The sequence below is a fragment of the Phalangium opilio genome, unplaced genomic scaffold, assembly GCF_054372755.1.
Source record: "Phalangium opilio isolate 3A_F unplaced genomic scaffold, DU_Popi_V2 ptg000019l_1, whole genome shotgun sequence".
NCBI classification, from domain to species: Eukaryota; Metazoa; Arthropoda; class Arachnida; order Opiliones; family Phalangiidae; genus Phalangium; species Phalangium opilio.
The window spans coordinates 8,122,434-8,142,441 of record NW_028324152.1 but is presented as its reverse complement, the minus strand read 5'-3'; positions in this window follow the sequence as shown (position 1 = coordinate 8,142,441).

Sequence of the window (20,008 nt, the reverse complement as noted above, 5' to 3'; positions counted from 1 at the left end):
ACTATTTTCAAATATAACCACTGAAAACATTATTTTTGTAATTTTTGCGTTAATTCAAGCAAATGTAACGATATTCATTCAACAACCTGTTAAAATTCAATTTTAAATAAGAAATCGTTGTCACGGATTTTGTATCTTGAAGAGAAAAAACATGCGATTTTTTCGGTACACTTTTAAATGCATTTTTTTCTGGAGAAATGTTTGACCGAATACAGCTTAATTCCCTCTAAAACACTCAATAAAAGTGATTTCATCTCGATTGAACAATAATTAAAAATGTACCTCGATTTTTAATAACATTTTCAAAATCGACGTTTCACCGCCAACGAAGCATATTTTGAGTATTTCTTCACTATTTACAAATATATTCACTGAAACCATTATTTTTATACTTTTTGCTTTAATTCAAGCAAGTGTAACGATATTCAATCAAAAAACTGTTAAAATTAAATTTTTCAATAAGAAATCGTTGTCACGTATTTTGTATCTTGAAGAAGAAAAACATGCGATTTTTTCGGTACTTTTTTGAATGCATTTTTTTCTGGAGAAATTTTTGACCGAATTCTGTTTAATTCCCTATAAAACACTCATTGAAAGTGATTTCATCTCGATTGAACAATAATTAAAAATTTACCTCGATTTTTAATAACATTTTCAAAATCGACGTTTCACGGCCAAAGAAGCATATTTTGAGTATTTCTTCACTATTTTCAAAAATAACCACTGAAACCATTATTTTTATACTTTTTGCTTTAATTCAAGCAAATGTAACGATATTCATTCAAAAAACTGTTAAAATTCAATTTTTCAATAAGAAATCGTTGTCACGGATTTTGTATCTTGAAGAAGAAAAACATGCGATTTTTTCGGTACACTTTTGAATGCATTTTTTTCTGGAGAAATGTTTGACCGAATTCTGTTTAATTCCCTATAAAACACTCATTGAAGGTGATTTCATCTCGATTGAACAATAATTAAAAATGTACCTCGATTTTTAATAACATTTTCAAAATCGACGTTTCACCGCCAACGAAGCATATTTTGAGTATTTCTTCACTATTTACAAATATATTCACTGAAACCATTATTTTTATACTTTTTGCTTTAATTCAAGCAAATGTAACGATATTCAATCAAAAAACTGTTAAAATTCAATTTTTCAATAAGAAATCGTTGTCACGGATTTTGTATCTTGAAGAAGAAAAACATGCGATTTTTTCGGTACACTTTTGAATGCATTTTTTTCTGGAGAAATTTTTGACCGAATTCTGTTTAATTCCCTATAAAACACTCATTGAAAGTGATTTCATCTCGATTGAACAATAATTAAAAATTTACCTCGATTTTTAATAACATTTTCAAAATCGACGTTTCACCGCCAACGAAGCATATTTTGAGTATTTCTTCACTATTTACAAATATATTCACTGAAACCATTATTTTTATACTTTTTGCTTTAATTCAAGCAAGTGTAACGATATTCAATCAAAAAACTGTTAAAATTAAATTTTTCAATAAGAAATCGTTGTCACGTATTTTGTATCTTGAAGAAGAAAAACATGCGATTTTTTCGGTACTTTTTTGAATGCATTTTTTTCTGGAGAAATTTTTGACCGAATTCTGTTTAATTCCCTATTAAACACTCATTGAAAGTGATTTCATCTCGATTGAACAATAATTAAAAATTTACCTCGATTTTTAATAACATTTTCAAAATCGACGTTTCACGGCCAAAGAAGCATACTTTGAGTATTTCTTCACTATTTTCAAATATGTTCACTGAAACCATTATTTTTATACCTTTTGCTTTAATTCAAGCAAATGTAACGATATTCAATCAAAAAACTGTTAAAATTAAATTTTTCAATAAGAAATCGTTGTCACGGATTTTGTATCTTGAAGAAGAAAAACATTCGATTTTTTCGGTACTTTTTTGAATGCATTTTTTTCTGGAGAAATTTTTGACCGAATTCAGCTTAATTCCCAATAAAACACTCATTAAAAGTGATTTCATCTCGATTGAACAATAAATAAAAATGTACCTCGATTTTTAATAACATTTTCAAAATCGACGTTTCACGGCCAAAGAAGCATATTTTGAGTATTTCTTCACTATTTTCAAAAATAACCACTGAAACCATTATTTTTATACTTTTTGCTTTAATTCAAGCAAATGTAACGATATTCATTCAAAAAACTGTTAAAATTCAATTTTTCAATAAGAAATCGTTGTCACGGATTTTGTATCTTGAAGAAGAAAAACATGCGATTTTTTCGGTACACTTTTGAATGCATTTTTTTCTGGAGAAATGTTTGACCGAATTCTGTTTAATTCCCTATAAAACACTCATTGAAGGTGATTTCATCTCGATTGAACAATAATTAAAAATTTACCTCGATTTTTAATAACATTTTCAAAATCGACGTTTCACGGCCAAAGAAGCATACTTTGAGTATTTCTTCACTATTTTCAAATATGTTCACTGAAACCATTATTTTTATACCTTTTGCTTTAATTCAAGCAAATGTAACGATATTCAATCAAAAAACTGTTAAAATTAAATTTTTCAATAAGAAATCGTTGTCACGGATTTTGTATCTTGAAGAAGAAAAACATTCGATTTTTTCGGTACTTTTTTGAATGCATTTTTTTCTGGAGAAATTTTTGACCGAATTCAGCTTAATTCCCAATAAAACACTCATTAAAAGTGATTTCATCTCGATTGAACAATAAATAAAAATGTACCTCGATTTTTAATAACATTTTCAAAATCGACGTTTCACGGCCAAAGAAGCATATTTTGAGTATTTCTTCACTATTTTCAAAAATAACCACTGAAACCATTATTTTTATACTTTTTGCTTTAATTCAAGCAAATGTAACGATATTCATTCAAAAAACTGTTAAAATTCAATTTTTCAATAAGAAATCGTTGTCACGGATTTTGTATCTTGAAGAAGAAAAACATGCGATTTTTTCGGTACACTTTTGAATGCATTTTTTTCTGGAGAAATGTTTGACCGAATTCTGTTTAATTCCCTATAAAACACTCATTGAAGGTGATTTCATCTCGATTGAACAATAATTAAAAATTTACCTCGATTTTTAATAACATTTTCAAAATCGACGTTTCACGGCCAAAGAAGCATACTTTGAGTATTTCTTCACTATTTTCAAATATGTTCACTGAAACCATTATTTTTATACCTTTTGCTTTAATTCAAGCAAATGTAACGATATTCAATCAAAAAACTGTTAAAATTAAATTTTTCAATAAGAAATCGTTGTCACGGATTTTGTATCTTGAAGAAGAAAAACATTCGATTTTTTCGGTACTTTTTTGAATGCATTTTTTTCTGGAGAAATTTTTGACCGAATTCAGCTTAATTCCCAATAAAACACTCATTAAAAGTGATTTCATCTCGATTGAACAATAAATAAAAATGTACCTCGATTTTTAATAACATTTTCAAAATCGACGTTTCACGGCCAAAGAAGCATATTTTGAGTATTTCTTCACTATTTTCAAAAATAACCACTGAAACCATTATTTTTATACTTTTTGCTTTAATTCAAGCAAATGTAACGATATTCATTCAAAAAACTGTTAAAATTCAATTTTTCAATAAGAAATCGTTGTCACGGATTTTGTATCTTGAAGAAGAAAAACATGCGATTTTTTCGGTACACTTTTGAATGCATTTTTTTCTGGAGAAATGTTTGACCGAATTCTGTTTAATTCCCTATAAAACACTCATTGAAGGTGATTTCATCTCGATTGAACAATAATTAAAAATTTACCTCGATTTTTAATAACATTTTCAAAATCGACGTTTCACGGCCAAAGAAGCATACTTTGAGTATTTCTTCACTATTTTCAAATATGTTCACTGAAACCATTATTTTTATACCTTTTGCTTTAATTCAAGCAAATGTAACGATATTCAATCAAAAAACTGTTAAAATTAAATTTTTCAATAAGAAATCGTTGTCACGGATTTTGTATCTTGAAGAAGAAAAACATTCGATTTTTTCGGTACTTTTTTGAATGCATTTTTTTCTGGAGAAATTTTTGACCGAATTCAGCTTAATTCCCAATAAAACACTCATTAAAAGTGATTTCATCTCGATTGAACAATAAATAAAAATGTACCTCGATTTTTAATAACATTTTCAAAATCGACGTTTCACGGCCAAAGAAGCATATTTTGAGTATTTCTTCACTATTTTCAAAAATAACCACTGAAACCATTATTTTTATACTTTTTGCTTTAATTCAAGCAAATGTAACGATATTCATTCAAAAAACTGTTAAAATTCAATTTTTCAATAAGAAATCGTTGTCACGGATTTTGTATCTTGAAGAAGAAAAACATGCGATTTTTTCGGTACACTTTTGAATGCATTTTTTTCTGGAGAAATGTTTGACCGAATTCTGTTTAATTCCCTATAAAACACTCATTGAAGGTGATTTCATCTCGATTGAACAATAATTAAAAATGTACCTCGATTTTTAATAACATTTTCAAAATCGACGTTTCACCGCCAACGAAGCATATTTTGAGTATTTCTTCACTATTTACAAATATATTCACTGAAACCATTATTTTTATACTTTTTGCTTTAATTCAAGCAAATGTAACGATATTCAATCAAAAAACTGTTAAAATTAAATTTTTCAATAAGAAATCGTTGTCACGGATTTTGTATCTTGAAGAAGAAAAACATGCGATTTTTTCGGTACTTTTTTGAATGCATTTTTTTCTGGAGAAATTTTTGACCGAATTCTGTTTAATTCCCTATAAAACACTCATTGAAAGTGATTTCATCTCGATTGAACAATAATTAAAAATTTACCTCGATTTTTAATAACATTTTCAAAATCGACGTTTCACGGCCAAAGAAGCATACTTTGAGTATTTCTTCACTATTTTCAAATATGTTCACTGAAACCATTATTTTTATACCTTTTGCTTTAATTCAAGCAAATGTAACGATATTCAATCAAAAAACTGTTAAAATTAAATTTTTCAATAAGAAATCGTTGTCACGGATTTTGTATCTTGAAGAAGAAAAACATGCGATTTTTTCGGTACTTTTTTGAATGCATTTTTTTCTGGAGAAATTTTTGACCGAATTCTGTTTAATTCCCTATAAAACACTCATTGAAAGTGATTTCATCTCGATTGAACAATAATTAAAAATTTACCTCGATTTTTAATAACATTTTCAAAATCGTCGTTTCACGGCCAAAGAAGCATACTTTGAGTATTTCTTCACTATTTTCAAAAATGTTCACTGAAACCATTATTTTTATACTTTTTGCTTTAATTCAAGCAAATGTAACGATATTCAATCAAAAACTGTTAAAATTAAATTTTTCAATAAGAAATCGTTGTCACGGATTTTGTATCTTGAAGAAGAAAAACATGCGATTTTTTCGGTACTTTTTTGAATGCATTTTTTTCTGGAGAAATTTTTGACCGAATTCAGCTTAATTCCCTATAAAACACTCATTAAAAGTGATTTCATCTCGATTGAACAATAAATAAAAATGTACCTCGATTTTTAATAACATTTTCAAAATCGACGTTTCACGGCCAAAGAAGCATACTTTGAGTATTTCTTCACTATTTTCAAATATGTTCACTGAAACCATTATTTTTATACCTTTTGCTTTAATTCAAGCAAATGTAACGATATTCAATCAAAAAACTGTTAAAATTAAATTTTTCAATAAGAAATCGTTGTCACGGATTTTGTATCTTGAAGAAGAAAAACATGCGATTTTTTCGGTACTTTTTTGAATGCATTTTTTTCTGGAGAAATTTTTGACCGAATTCAGCTTAATTCCCAATAAAACACTCATTAAAAGTGATTTCATCTCGATTGAACAATAAATAAAAATGTACCTCGATTTTTAATAACATTTTCAAAATCGACGTTTCACGGCCAAAGAAGCATATTTTGAGTATTTCTTCACTATTTTCAAAAATAACCACTGAAACCATTATTTTTATACTTTTTGCTTTAATTCAAGCAAATGTAACGATATTCATTCAAAAAACTGTTAAAATTCAATTTTTCAATAACAAATCGTTGTCACGGATTTTGTGTCTTGAAGAAGAAAAACATGCGATTTTTTCGGTACTTTTTTGAATGCATTTTTTTCTGGAGAAATTTTTGACCGAATTCTGTTTAATTCCCTATAAAACACTCATTGAAAGTGATTTCATCTCGATTGAACAATAATTAAAAATTTACCTCGATTTTTAATAACATTTTCAAAATCGTCGTTTCACGGCCAAAGAAGCATACTTTGAGTATTTCTTCACTATTTTCAAATATGTTCACTGAAACCATTATTTTTATACTTTTTGCTTTAATTCAAGCAAATGTAACGATATTCAATCAAAAACTGTTAAAATTAAATTTTTCAATAAGAAATCGTTGTCACGGATTTTGTATCTTGAAGAAGAAAAACATGCGATTTTTTCGGTACTTTTTTGAATGCATTTTTTTCTGGAGAAATTTTTGACCGAATTCAGCTTAATTCCCTATAAAACACTCATTAAAAGTGATTTCATCTCGATTGAACAATAAATAAAAATGTACCTCGATTTTTAATAACATTTTCAAAATCGACGTTTCACGGCCAAAGAAGCATATTTTGAGTATTTCTTCACTATTTTCAAATATAACCACTGAAACCATTATTTTTATACTTTTTGCTTTAATTCAAGCAAATGTAACGATATTCATTCAAAAAACTGTTAAAATTCAATTTTTCAATAAGAAATCGTTGTCACGGATTTTGTATCTTGAAGAAGAAAAACATGCGATTTTTTCGGTACACTTTTGAATGCATTTTTTTCTGGAGAAATGTTTGACCGAATTCAGCTTAATTCCCTATAAAACACTCATTGAAAGTGATTTCATCTCGATTGAACAATAATTAAAAATGTTCCTCGATTTTTAATAACATTTTCAAAATCGTTGAGCCCTCCCGGGAGCGGTGTTGTGACGTCTCAGATGTAACGTAAAATATCAGAGTTTTTCCACAATACCTGACGAACATTTAATTTTTGGGCTTCCGTGGCGCAATGGTTAGCGCGTTCAGCTGTTAATCGAAAGATTGGTGGTTCGAGCACACCCGGGAGAGGTGTTGTGTGGTCTCAGATGTAGCGTAAAAAGTCAAAACTTTTCCACAATACGTGACAACCATTTAATTTCTGAGCTTCCGTGGCTCAATGGTTAGCGCGTTCGGCTGTTAACAAATAGGTTGGTGGTTCGAGCCCATCCGGGAGCGGTGTTGTGACGTCTCAGATGTGACGTAAAAAGTCAAGGTTTTTCCAAAATACCTGACGACCATTTAATTTTTGGGCTTCCGTGGCGCAATGGTTAGCGCGTTCAGCTGCTATTCAGAAGACTGGTGGTTTGAGCCCTCCCGGGAGCGTTGTTGTGACGTCTCAGATGTAACGTAAAATGTCAGAGTTATTCCACAATCCCTGACGAACATTCAATTTTTTGGCTTCCGTGGCGCAATGGTTAGCGCGTTCAGCTGTTAATCGAAAGGTTGGTGGTTCGAGCCCACCCGGGAGAGGTGTTGTACGGTCTCAGATGTAGCGGAAAAAGTCAAAACATTTCCACAATACGTGACAACCATTTAATTTCAGAGCTTCCGTGGCTCAATGGTTAGCGCGTTCGGCTGTTAACAAATAGGTTGGTGGTTCGAGCCCATCCGGGAGCGGTGTTGTGACGTCTCAAGATGACGTCAAAAGTCAAGGTTTTTCCACAATACCTGACGACCAATTATATTTTGGGCTTCCGTGGCGCAATGGTTAGCGCGTTCAGCTGCTATTCAAAAGACTGGTGGTTTGAGCCCACCCGGGAGCGGTGTTGTGACGTCTCAGATGTAACGTAAAATGTTAGAGTTTTTCCAAATTACCTGACGAACATTTAATTTTTGGGCGTCCGTGGCGCAATTGGTTAGCGCGTTCAGCTGTTAATCGAAAGGTTGGTGGTTCGAGCCCATCCGGGAGAGGTGTTGTGTGGTCTCAGATGTAGCGTAAAAAGTCAAAACTTTTCCACAATACTTGACAACCATTTAATTTCAGAGCTTCCGTGGCTCAATGGTTAGCGCGTTCGGCTGTTAACAAATAGGTTGGTGGTTCGAGCCCATCCGGGAGCGGTGTTGTGACGTCTCAAGACGACGTCAAAAGTCAAGGTTTTTCCACAATACCTGACGACCATTTAATTTTTGGGCTTCCGTGGCGCAATGGTTAGCAAGTTCAGCTGCTATTCAAAAGACTGGTGGTTTGAGCCCACCCGGGAGCGGTGTTGTGACGTCTCAGATGTAACGTAAAATGTTAGAGTTTTTCCAAAATACCTGACGAACATTTAATTTTTGGGCGTCCGTGGCTCAATGGTTAGCGCGTTCGGCTGTTAACCGAAAGATTGGTGGTTCGAGCCCATCCGGGAGAGGTGTTGTGACGTCTCAAGATGACGTCAAAAGTCAAGGTTTTTCCACAATACCTGACGACCAATTAATTTTTGGGCTTCCGTGGCGCAATGGTTAGCGCGTTCAGCTGCTATTCAAAAGACTGGTGGTTTGAGCCCACCCGGGAGCGGTGTTGTGACGTCTCAGATGTAACGTAAAATGTTAGTTTTTCCAAAATACCTGACGAACATTTAATTTTTGGGCGTCCGTGGCGCAATTGGTTAGCGCGTTCAGCTGTTAATCGAAAATTTGGTGGTTCGAGCCCACCCGGGAGAGGTGTTGTGGGGTCTCAGATGTAGCGTAAAAAGTCAAAACATTTCCACAATACGTGACAACCATTTTATTTTTAGAGCTTCAGTGGCTCAATGGTTAGCGCGTTCGGCCCACCCAGGAGCGGTGTTGTGGGGTCTCAAATGTAACGTAGAAAGCCAAAGTTTTTCCACAATACCTGACGACCATTTCATTTTTGGGCTTCCGTGGCGCAATGGTTAGCGCGTTCAGCTGTTAATCGAAAGATTGTTGGTTCGAGCCCAACCGGGAGAGGTGTTGTGTGGTCTCAGATGTAGCGTAAAAAGTCATAACTTATCCACAATACCTGACAACCATTTAATTTCTGAGCTTCCGTGGCTCAAAGGTTAGCGCGTTCGGCTGTTAACCAATAGGTGTGTTGTTCGAGCCCATCCGGGAGCGGTGTTGTGACGTCTCAGATGTGACGTAAAAAGTCAAGGTTTTTTCCACAACACCTGACGACCATTTAATTTTTGGTCTTCCGTGGCGCAATGGTTAGCGCGTTCGGCTGTTAACCGAAAGGTTGGTGGTTCGAGCCCATCCGGGAGCGGTGTTGTGACGTCTCAGATGTAACGTAAAATGTCAAAACTTTTCCACAATATGTGACAACCACTTAAATTCTGAGCTTCCGTGGCTCAATGGTTAGCGAATTCGGCTGTTAACCAATAGGTTGGTGGTTCGAGCCCACCCGGGAGCGGTATTTTGGGATCTCAAATGTAACGTTGAAAGCCAAAATTTTTCCACAATACCTGACGACCATTTAATTTTTGGGCTTCCGTGGCGCAATGGTCAGCGCGTTCAGCTGTTAACCGAAAGGTTGGTGGTTCGAGCCCATCCGGGAGCGGTGTTGTGACGTCTCAGATGTAACGTAAAATGTCAGAGTTTTTCCACAATACCTGACGATCATTTAGTTTTTGGGCTTCCGTGGCGCAGTTATTAGCGCGTTCAACTGTTAATCGAAAGGCTGGCGGTTCAAGCCCACCCGGAAGAGGTGTTGTGGGGTCTCAGATGTAGTGTAAAAAGTCAAAACCTATCCACAATACGTGACAACCATTTAATTTCTGAGCTTCCGTGGCTCAATGGTTAGCGCGTTCGGCTGTTAACCAATAGGTTGGTGGTTCGAGCCCACCCGGGACCGGTGGTGTGGGATCTCAAATGTAACGTAGAAAGCCAAAGTTTTGCCACAATACCTGACGACCATTAAATTTTTGGGCTTCCTTGGCTCAAAGGTTAGCGCGTTCGGCTGTTAACGAATAGGTGTGTGGTTCGAGCCCATCCGGGAGCGGTGTTGTGACGTCTCAGATGTGACGTAAAAAGTCAAGGTTTTTTCCACAGCACCTGACGACCATTTAATTTTTGGGCTTCCGTGGCGCAATGATTAGCGCGTTCAGCTGTTAATCGAAAGGTTGAAGGTTCGAGCCCACCCGAGAGAGGTGTTGTGGGGTCTCAGATGTAGCGTAAAAAGTCAAAACTTTTCCGCAATACGTGACAACCATTTAAATTCTGAGCTTCCGTGGCTCAATGGTTAGCGCGTTCGCCTGTTAACCAATAGGTTGGTGGTTCGAGCCCATCCGGGAGCGGTGTTGTGACGTCTCAGATGTAGCGTAAAAAGTCAAAACTTTTCCACAATACGTGACAACCATTTAATTTCTGAGCTTCCGTGGCTGAATGGTTAGCGCGTTCGGCTGTTAACCAATAGGTTGGTGGTTAGAGCCCATCCGGGAGCGGTGTTGTGAGGTCTCAGATGTAACGTAAAATGTCAGAGTTTTTCCACAATACCTGACGAACATTTAATTTTTGGGCTTCCGTGGCGCAATTATTAGCGCGTTTAACTGTTAATCGAAAGGCTGGTGGTTCAGGCCCACCCGGAATAGGTGTTGTGGGGTCTCAGATGTAGCGTAAAAAGTCAAAACTTATCCACAATACGTGACAACCATTTAATTTCTGAGCTTCCGTGGCTCAATGGTTAGCGCGTTCGGCTGTTAACCAATAGGTTGGTGGTTCGAGCCCACCCGGGAGCGGTGGTGTGGGATCTCAAATGTAACGTAGAAAGCCAAAGTTTTGCCACAATACCTGACGACCATTAAATTTTTGGGCTTCCTTGGCGCAATGGTTAACGCGTTCGGCTGTTAACCAATAGGTTGGTGGTTCGAGCCCACCCGGGAGCGGTGTTGTGGGATCTCAAATGTAACGTAGAAAGCCAAAGTTTTTCCACAATACGTGACGACCATTTAATTTCTGAGCTTTCGTGGCTCAATGGTTAGCGCGTTCGGCTGTTAACCAATAGGTTGGTGGTTAGAGCCCATCCGGGAGCGGTGTTGTGAGGTCTCAGATGTGACGTAAAAAGTCAAGGTTTTTCCACAATACCTAACAAGAATTTAACTTTTGGGCTTCCGTGGCGCAATGGTTAGCGCGTTCGGCTGTTAACCAATAGGTTGGTGGTTCGAGCCCATCCGGGAGCGGTGTTGTGAGGTCTCAGATGTGACGTAAAAAGTCAAGGTTTTTACACAATACCTGACGAGCATTTAACTTTTGGGCTTCCGTGGCGCAATGGTTTGCGCGTTCGGCTGTTAACCAATAGGTTGGTGGTTCGAGCCCATCCGGGAGCGGTGTTGTGAGGTCTCAGATGTGACGTAAAAAGTCAAGGTTTTTACACAATACCTGACGAGCATTTAATTTTTGGGCTTCCGTGGCACAATGGTTAGCGCGTTCAGCTGTTAATCGAAAGGTTGGTGGTTCGAGCCCACCCGGGAGAGGTGTTGTGGGGTCTCAAATGTAACGTAGAAAGCCAAAGTATTTCCACAATACCTGACAACAATTTAATTTCTGAGCTTCCGTGGCTCAATGGTTAGCGCGTTCGGCTGTTAACCAATAGGTTGGTGGTTCGACCCCATCCGGGAGCGGTGTTGTGAGGTCTCAGATGTGACGTAAAAAGCCAAGGTTTTTACATAATACCTGACGAGCATTTAACTTTTGGGCTTCCGTGGCGCAATGGTTTGCGCGTTCGGCTGTTAACCAATGGGTTGGTGGTTCGAGCCCATCCGGGAGCGGTGTTGTGAGGTCTCAGATGTGACGTAAAAAGTCAAGGTTTTTACACAATACCTGACGAGCATTTAATTTTTGGGCTTCCGTGGCACAATGGTTAGCGCGTTCAGCTGTTAATCGAAAGGTTGGTGGTTCGAGCCCACCCGGGAGAGGTGTTGTGGGGTCTCAAATGTAACGTAGAAAGCCAAAGTATTTCCACAATACCTGACAACAATTTAATTTCTGAGCTTCCGTGGCTCAATGGTTAGCGCGTTCGGCTGTTAACCAATAGGTTGGTGGTTCGACCCCATCCGGGAGCGGTGTTGTGAGGTCTCAGATGTGACGTAAAAAGCCAAGGTTTTTACATAATACCTGACGAGCATTTAACTTTTGGGCTTCCGTGTCGCAATGGTTAGCGCGTTCGGCTGTTAACCAATAGGTTGGTGGTTCGAGCCCATCCGGGAGCGGTGTAGTGAGGTCTCAGATGTGACGTAAAAAGTCAAGGTTTTTACACAATACCTAACGAGCATTTAACTTTTGGGCTTCCGTGGCACAATGGTTAGCGCGTTCAGCTGTTAATCGAAAGGTTGGTGGTTCGAGCCCACCCGGGAGAGGTGTTGTGGGGTCTCAAATGTAACGTAGAAAGCCAAAGTTTTTCCACAATACCTGACAACAGTTTAATTTCTGAGCTTCCGTGGCTCAATGGTTAGCGCGTTCGGCTGTTAACCAATAGGTTGGTGGTTCGAGCCCATCCGGGAGCGGTGTTGTGACGTCTCAGATGTGACGTAAAAAGTCAAGGTTTTTCCACAATACCGGACGACCATTTAAATTCTGGGCTTCCGTGGCGCAATCGTTAGCGCGTTCGGCTGTTAACAGAAAGGTTGGTGGTTCGAGCACACCCGGGAGCGGTGCTATGAGGTCTCAGATGTTACGTAAAAAGTCAAAGTTTTTCCACAATACCGGACGACCATTTAATTTTTGGGCTTCCGTGGCGCAATGGTTAGCGCGTTCAGCTGCTATTCAAAAGACTGGTGGTTTGAGCCCTCCCGGGAGCGGTGTTGTGACGTCTCAGATGTAACATAAAATGTCAGAGTTTTTCCACAATACCTGACGAACATTGAAATTATGGGCTTCCGTGGCGCAATGGTTAGCGCGTTCAGCTGTTAATCGAAAGGTTGGTGGTTCGAGCCCACCCGGGAGAGGTGTTGTGGGGTCTCAGATGTAGCGTAAAAAGTCAAAACTTTTCCACAATACGTGACAACCATTTAATTTCTGAGCTTCCGTGGCGCAATGCTTAGCGCGTTCAGCAGTTAACAAATAATTTAGTGGTTCGAGCCCACCCGGGAGCGGCGTTGTGGGATCTCAAACGTAACGTAGAAAGCCAAAGTTTTTCCACAATACCTGACGACCATTTAATTTTTGGGCTTCCGTGGCGCAATGGTTAACGCGTTCGGCTGTTAACCAATAGGTTGGTGGTTCGAGCCCACCCGGGAGCGGTGTTGTGGGATCTCAAATGTAACGTAGAAAGCCAAAGTTTTTCCACAATACGTGACGACCATTTAATTTCTGAGCTTTCGTGGCTCAATGGTTAGCGCGTTCGGCTGTTAACCAATAGGTTGGTGGTTAGAGCCCATCCGGGAGCGGTGTTGTGAGGTCTCAGATGTAACGTAAAATGTCAGAGTTTTTCCACAATACCTGACGAACATTTAATTTTTGGGCTTCCGTGGCGCAATTATTAGCGCGTTCAACTGTTAATCGAAAGGCTGGTGGTTCAGGCCCACTCGGAATAGGTGTTGTGGGGTCTCAGATGTAGCGTAAAAAGTCAAAACTTATCCACAATACGTGACAACCATTTAATTTCTGAGCTTCCGTGGCTGAATGGTTAGCGCGTTCGGCTGTTAACCAATAGGTTGGTGGTTAGAGCCCATCCGGGAGCGGTGTTGTGAGGTCTCAGATGTAACGTAAAATGTCAGAGTTTTTCCACAATACCTGACGAACATTTAATTTTTGGGCTTCCGTGGCGCAATTATTAGCGCGTTCAACTGTTAATCGAAAGGCTGGTGGTTCAGGCCCACTCGGAATAGGTGTTGTGGGGTCTCAGATGTAGCGTAAAAAGTCAAAACTTATCCACAATACGTGACAACCATTTAATTTCTGAGCTTCCGTGGCTCAATGGTTAGCGCGTTCGGCTGTTAACCAATAGGTTGGTGGTTCGAGCCCACCCGGGAGCGGTGGTGTGGGATCTCAAATGTAACGTAGAAAGCCAAAGTTTTGCCAAAATACCTGACGACCATTAAATTTTTGGGCTTCCTTGGCGCAATGGTTAACGCGTTCGGCTGTTAACCAATAGGTTGGTGGTTAGAGCCCATCCGGGAGAGGTGTTGTGGGGTCTCAGATGTAGCGTAAAAAGTCAAAACTTTTCCACAATACGTGACAAACATTTAATTTCTGAGCTTCCGTGGCGCAATGGTTAGCGCGTTCAGCAGTTAACAAATAATTTAGTGGTTCGAGCCCACCCGGGAGCGGCGTTGTGGGATCTCAAACGTAACGTAGAAAGCCAAAGTTTTTCCACAATACCTGACGACCATTTAATTTTTGGGCTTCCGTGGCGCAATGGTTAACGCGTTCGGCTGTTAACCAATAGGTTGGTGGTTCGAGCCCACCCGGGAGCGGTGTTGTGGGATCTCAAATGTAACGTAGAAAGCCAAAGTTTTTCCACAATACGTGACGACCATTTAATTTCTGAGCTTTCGTGGCTCAATGGTTAGCGCGTTCGGCTGTTAACCAATAGGTTGGTGGTTAGAGCCCATCCGGGAGCGGTGTTGTGAGGTCTCAGATGTAACGTAAAATGTCAGAGTTTTTCCACAATACCTGACGAACATTTAATTTTTGGGCTTCCGTGGCGCAATTATTAGCGCGTTCAACTGTTAATCGAAAGGCTGGTGGTTCAGGCCCACTCGGAATAGGTGTTGTGGGGTCTCAGATGTAGCGTAAAAAGTCAAAACTTATCCACAATACGTGACAACCATTTAATTTCTGAGCTTCCGTGGCTGAATGGTTAGCGCGTTCGGCTGTTAACCAATAGGTTGGTGGTTAGAGCCCATCCGGGAGCGGTGTTGTGAGGTCTCAGATGTAACGTAAAATGTCAGAGTTTTTCCACAATACCTGACGAACATTTAATTTTTGGGCTTCCGTGGCGCAATTATTAGCGCGTTCAACTGTTAATCGAAAGGCTGGTGGTTCAGGCCCACTCGGAATAGGTGTTGTGGGGTCTCAGATGTAGCGTAAAAAGTCAAAACTTATCCACAATACGTGACAACCATTTAATTTCTGAGCTTCCGTGGCTCAATGGTTAGCGCGTTGGGCTGTTAACCAATAGGTTGGTGGTTCGAGCCCAACCGGGAGCGGTGGTGTGGGATCTCAAATGTAACGTAGAAAGCCAAAGTTTTGCCAAAATACCTGACGACCATTAAATTTTTGGGCTTCCTTGGCGCAATGGTTAACGCGTTCGGCTGTTAACCAATAGGTTGGTGGTTAGAGCCCATCCGGGAGAGGTGTTGTGGGGTCTCAGATGTAGCGTAAAAAGTCAAAACTTTTCCACAATACGTGACAACCATTTAATTTCTGAGCTTCCGTGGCGCAATGGTTAGCGCGTTCAGCAGTTAACAAATAATTTAGTGGTTCGAGCCCACCCGGGAGCGGCGTTGTGGGATCTCAAACGTAACGTAGAAAGCCAAAGTTTTTCCACAATACCTGACGACCATTTAATTTTTGGGCTTCCGTGGCGCAATGGTTAACGCGTTCGGCTGTTAACCAATAGGTTGGTGGTTCGAGCCCACCCGGGAGCGGTGTTGTGGGATCTCAAATGTAACGTAGAAAGGCAAAGTTTTTCCACAATACGTGACGACCATTTAATTTCTGAGCTTTCGTGGCTCAATGGTTAGCGCGTTCGGCTGTTAACCAATAGGTTGGTGGTTAGAGCCCATCCGGGAGCGGTGTCGTGAGGTCTCAGATGTAACGTAAAATGTCAGAGTTTTTCCACAATACCTGACGAACATTTAACTTTTGGGCTTCCGTGGCGCAATTATTAGCGCGTTCAACTGTTAATCGAAAGGCTGGTGGTTCAGGCCCACCCGGAAGAGGTGTTGTGGGGTCTCAGATGTAGCGTAAAAAGTCAAAACTGATCCACAATACGTGACGACCATTTAATTTTTGGGCTTCCGTGGCGCAATGGTTAGCGCGTTCGGCTGTTAACCAATAGGTTGGTGGTTCGACCCCATCCGGGAGCGGTGTTGTGAGGTCTCAGATGTGACGTAAAAAGTCAAGGTTTTTACATAATACCTGACGAGCATTTAACTTTTGGGCTTCCGTGGCGCAATGGTTAGCGCGTTCGGCTGTTAACCAATAGGTTGGTGGTTCGAGCCCATCCGGGAGCGGTGTAGTGAGGTCTCAGATGTGACGTAAAAAGTCAAGGTTTTTACACAATACCTAACGAGCATTTAACTTTTGGGCTTCCGTGGCACAATGGTTAGCGCGTTCAGCTGTTAATCGAAAGGTTGGTGGTTCGAGCCCACCCGGGAGAGGTGTTGTGGGGTCTCAAATGTAACGTAGAAAGCCAAAGTTTTTCCACAATACCTGACAACAGTTTAATTTCTGAGCTTCCGTGGCTCAATGGTTAGCGCGTTCGGCTGTTAACCAATAGGTTGGTGGTTCGAGCCCATCCGGGAGCGGTGTTGTGACGTCTCAGATGTGACGTAAAAAGTCAAGGTTTTTCCACAATACCGGACGACCATTTAAATTCTGGGCTTCCGTGGCGCAATCGTTAGCGCGTTCGGCTGTTAACAGAAAGGTTGGTGGTTCGAGCACACCCGGGAGCGGTGCTATGAGGTCTCAGATGTTACGTAAAAAGTCAAAGTTTTTCCACAATACCGGACGACCATTTAATTTTTGGGCTTCCGTGGCGCAATGGTTAGCGCGTTCAGCTGCTATTCAAAAGACTGGTGGTTTGAGCCCTCCCGGGAGCGGTGTTGTGACGTCTCAGATGTAACATAAAATGTCAGAGTTTTTCCACAATACCTGACGAACATTGAAATTATGGGCTTCCGTGGCGCAATGGTTAGCGCGTTCAGCTGTTAATCGAAAGGTTGGTGGTTCGAGCCCACCCGGGAGAGGTGTTGTGGGGTCTCAGATGTAGCGTAAAAAGTCAAAACTTTTCCACAATACGTGACAACCATTTAATTTCTGAGCTTCCGTGGCGCAATGCTTAGCGCGTTCAGCAGTTAACAAATAATTTAGTGGTTCGAGCCCACCCGGGAGCGGCGTTGTGGGATCTCAAACGTAACGTAGAAAGCCAAAGTTTTTCCACAATACCTGACGACCATTTAATTTTTGGGCTTCCGTGGCGCAATGGTTAACGCGTTCGGCTGTTAACCAATAGGTTGGTGGTTCGAGCCCACCCGGGAGCGGTGTTGTGGGATCTCAAATGTAACGTAGAAAGCCAAAGTTTTTCCACAATACGTGACGACCATTTAATTTCTGAGCTTTCGTGGCTCAATGGTTAGCGCGTTCGGCTGTTAACCAATAGGTTGGTGGTTAGAGCCCATCCGGGAGCGGTGTTGTGAGGTCTCAGATGTAACGTAAAATGTCAGAGTTTTTCCACAATACCTGACGAACATTTAATTTTTGGGCTTCCGTGGCGCAATTATTAGCGCGTTCAACTGTTAATCGAAAGGCTGGTGGTTCAGGCCCACTCGGAATAGGTGTTGTGGGGTCTCAGATGTAGCGTAAAAAGTCAAAACTTATCCACAATACGTGACAACCATTTAATTTCTGAGCTTCCGTGGCTCAATGGTTAGCGCGTTCGGCTGTTAACCAATAGGTTGGTGGTTCGAGCCCACCCGGGAGCGGTGGTGTGGGATCTCAAATGTAACGTAGAAAGCCAAAAATTTGCCAAAATACCTGACGACCATTAAATTTTTGGGCTTCCTTGGCGCAATGGTTAACGCGTTCGGCTGTTAACCAATAGGTTGGTGGTTAGAGCCCATCCGGGAGAGGTGTTGTGGGGTCTCAGATGTAGCGTAAAAAGTCAAAACTTTTCCACAATACGTGACAACCATTTAATTTCTGAGCTTCCGTGGCGCAATGGTTAGCGCGTTCAGCAGTTAACAAATAATTTAGTGGTTCGAGCCCACCCGGGAGCGGCGTTGTGGGATCTCAAACGTAACGTAGAAAGCCAAAGTTTTTCCACAATACCTGACGACCATTTAATTTTTGGGCTTCCGTGGCGCAATGGTTAACGCGTTCGGCTGTTAACCAATAGGTTGGTGGTTCGAGCCCACCCGGGAGCGGTGTTGTGGGATCTCAAATGTAACGTAGAAAGCCAAAGTTTTTCCACAATACGTGACGACCATTTAATTTCTGAGCTTTCGTGGCTCAATGGTTAGCGCGTTCGGCTGTTAACCAATAGGTTGGTGGTTAGAGCCCATCCGGGAGCGGTGTTGTGAGGTCTCAGATGTAACGTAAAATGTCAGAGTTTTTCCACAATACCTGACGAACATTTAATTTTTGGGCTTCCGTGGCGCAATTATTAGCGCGTTCAACTGTTAATCGAAAGGCTGGTGGTTCAGGCCCACTCGGAATAGGTGTTGTGGGGTCTCAGATGTAGCGTAAAAAGTCAAAACTTATCCACAATACGTGACAACCATTTAATTTCTGAGCTTCCGTGGCTGAATGGTTAGCGCGTTCGGCTGTTAACCAATAGGTTGGTGGTTAGAGCCCATCCGGGAGCGGTGTTGTGAGGTCTCAGATGTAACGTAAAATGTCAGAGTTTTTCCACAATACCTGACGAACATTTAATTTTTGGGCTTCCGTGGCGCAATTATTAGCGCGTTCAACTGTTAATCGAAAGGCTGGTGGTTCAGGCCCACTCGGAATAGGTGTTGTGGGGTCTCAGATGTAGCGTAAAAAGTCAAAACTTATCCACAATACGTGACAACCATTTAATTTCTGAGCTTCCGTGGCTCAATGGTTAGCGCGTTGGGCTGTTAACCAATAGGTTGGTGGTTCGAGCCCAACCGGGAGCGGTGGTGTGGGATCTCAAATGTAACGTAGAAAGCCAAAGTTTTGCCAAAATACCTGACGACCATTAAATTTTTGGGCTTCCTTGGCGCAATGGTTAACGCGTTCGGCTGTTAACCAATAGGTTGGTGGTTAGAGCCCATCCGGGAGAGGTGTTGTGGGGTCTCAGATGTAGCGTAAAAAGTCAAAACTTTTCCACAATACGTGACAACCATTTAATTTCTGAGCTTCCGTGGCGCAATGGTTAGCGCGTTCAGCAGTTAACAAATAATTTAGTGGTTCGAGCCCACCCGGGAGCGGCGTTGTGGGATCTCAAACGTAACGTAGAAAGCCAAAGTTTTTCCACAATACCTGACGACCATTTAATTTTTGGGCTTCCGTGGCGCAATGGTTAACGCGTTCGGCTGTTAACCAATAGGTTGGTGGTTCGAGCCCACCCGGGAGCGGTGTTGTGGGATCTCAAATGTAACGTAGAAAGGCAAAGTTTTTCCACAATACGTGACGACCATTTAATTTCTGAGCTTTCGTGGCTCAATGGTTAGCGCGTTCGGCTGTTAACCAATAGGTTGGTGGTTAGAGCCCATCCGGGAGCGGTGTCGTGAGGTCTCAGATGTAACGTAAAATGTCAGAGTTTTTCCACAATACCTGACGAACATTTAACTTTTGGGCTTCCGTGGCGCAATTATTAGCGCGTTCAACTGTTAATCGAAAGGCTGGTGGTTCAGGCCCACCCGGAAGAGGTGTTGTGGGGTCTCAGATGTAGCGTAAAAAGTCAAAACTGATCCACAATACGTGACGACCATTTAATTTTTGGGCTTCCGTGGCGCAATGGTTAGCGCGTTCGGCTGTTAACCAATAGGTTGGTGGTTCGACCCCATCCGGGAGCGGTGTTGTGAGGTCTCAGATGTGACGTAAAAAGTCAAGGTTTTTACATAATACCTGACGAGCATTTAACTTTTGGGCTTCCGTGGCGCAATGGTTAGCGCGTTCGGCTGTTAACCAATAGGTTGGTGGTTCGAGCCCATCCGGGAGCGGTGTTGTGAGGTCTCAGATGTGACGTAAAAAGTCAAGGTTTTTACCTCTCCGAGTGACGTATGTCACGGAGAGGTATTACACCG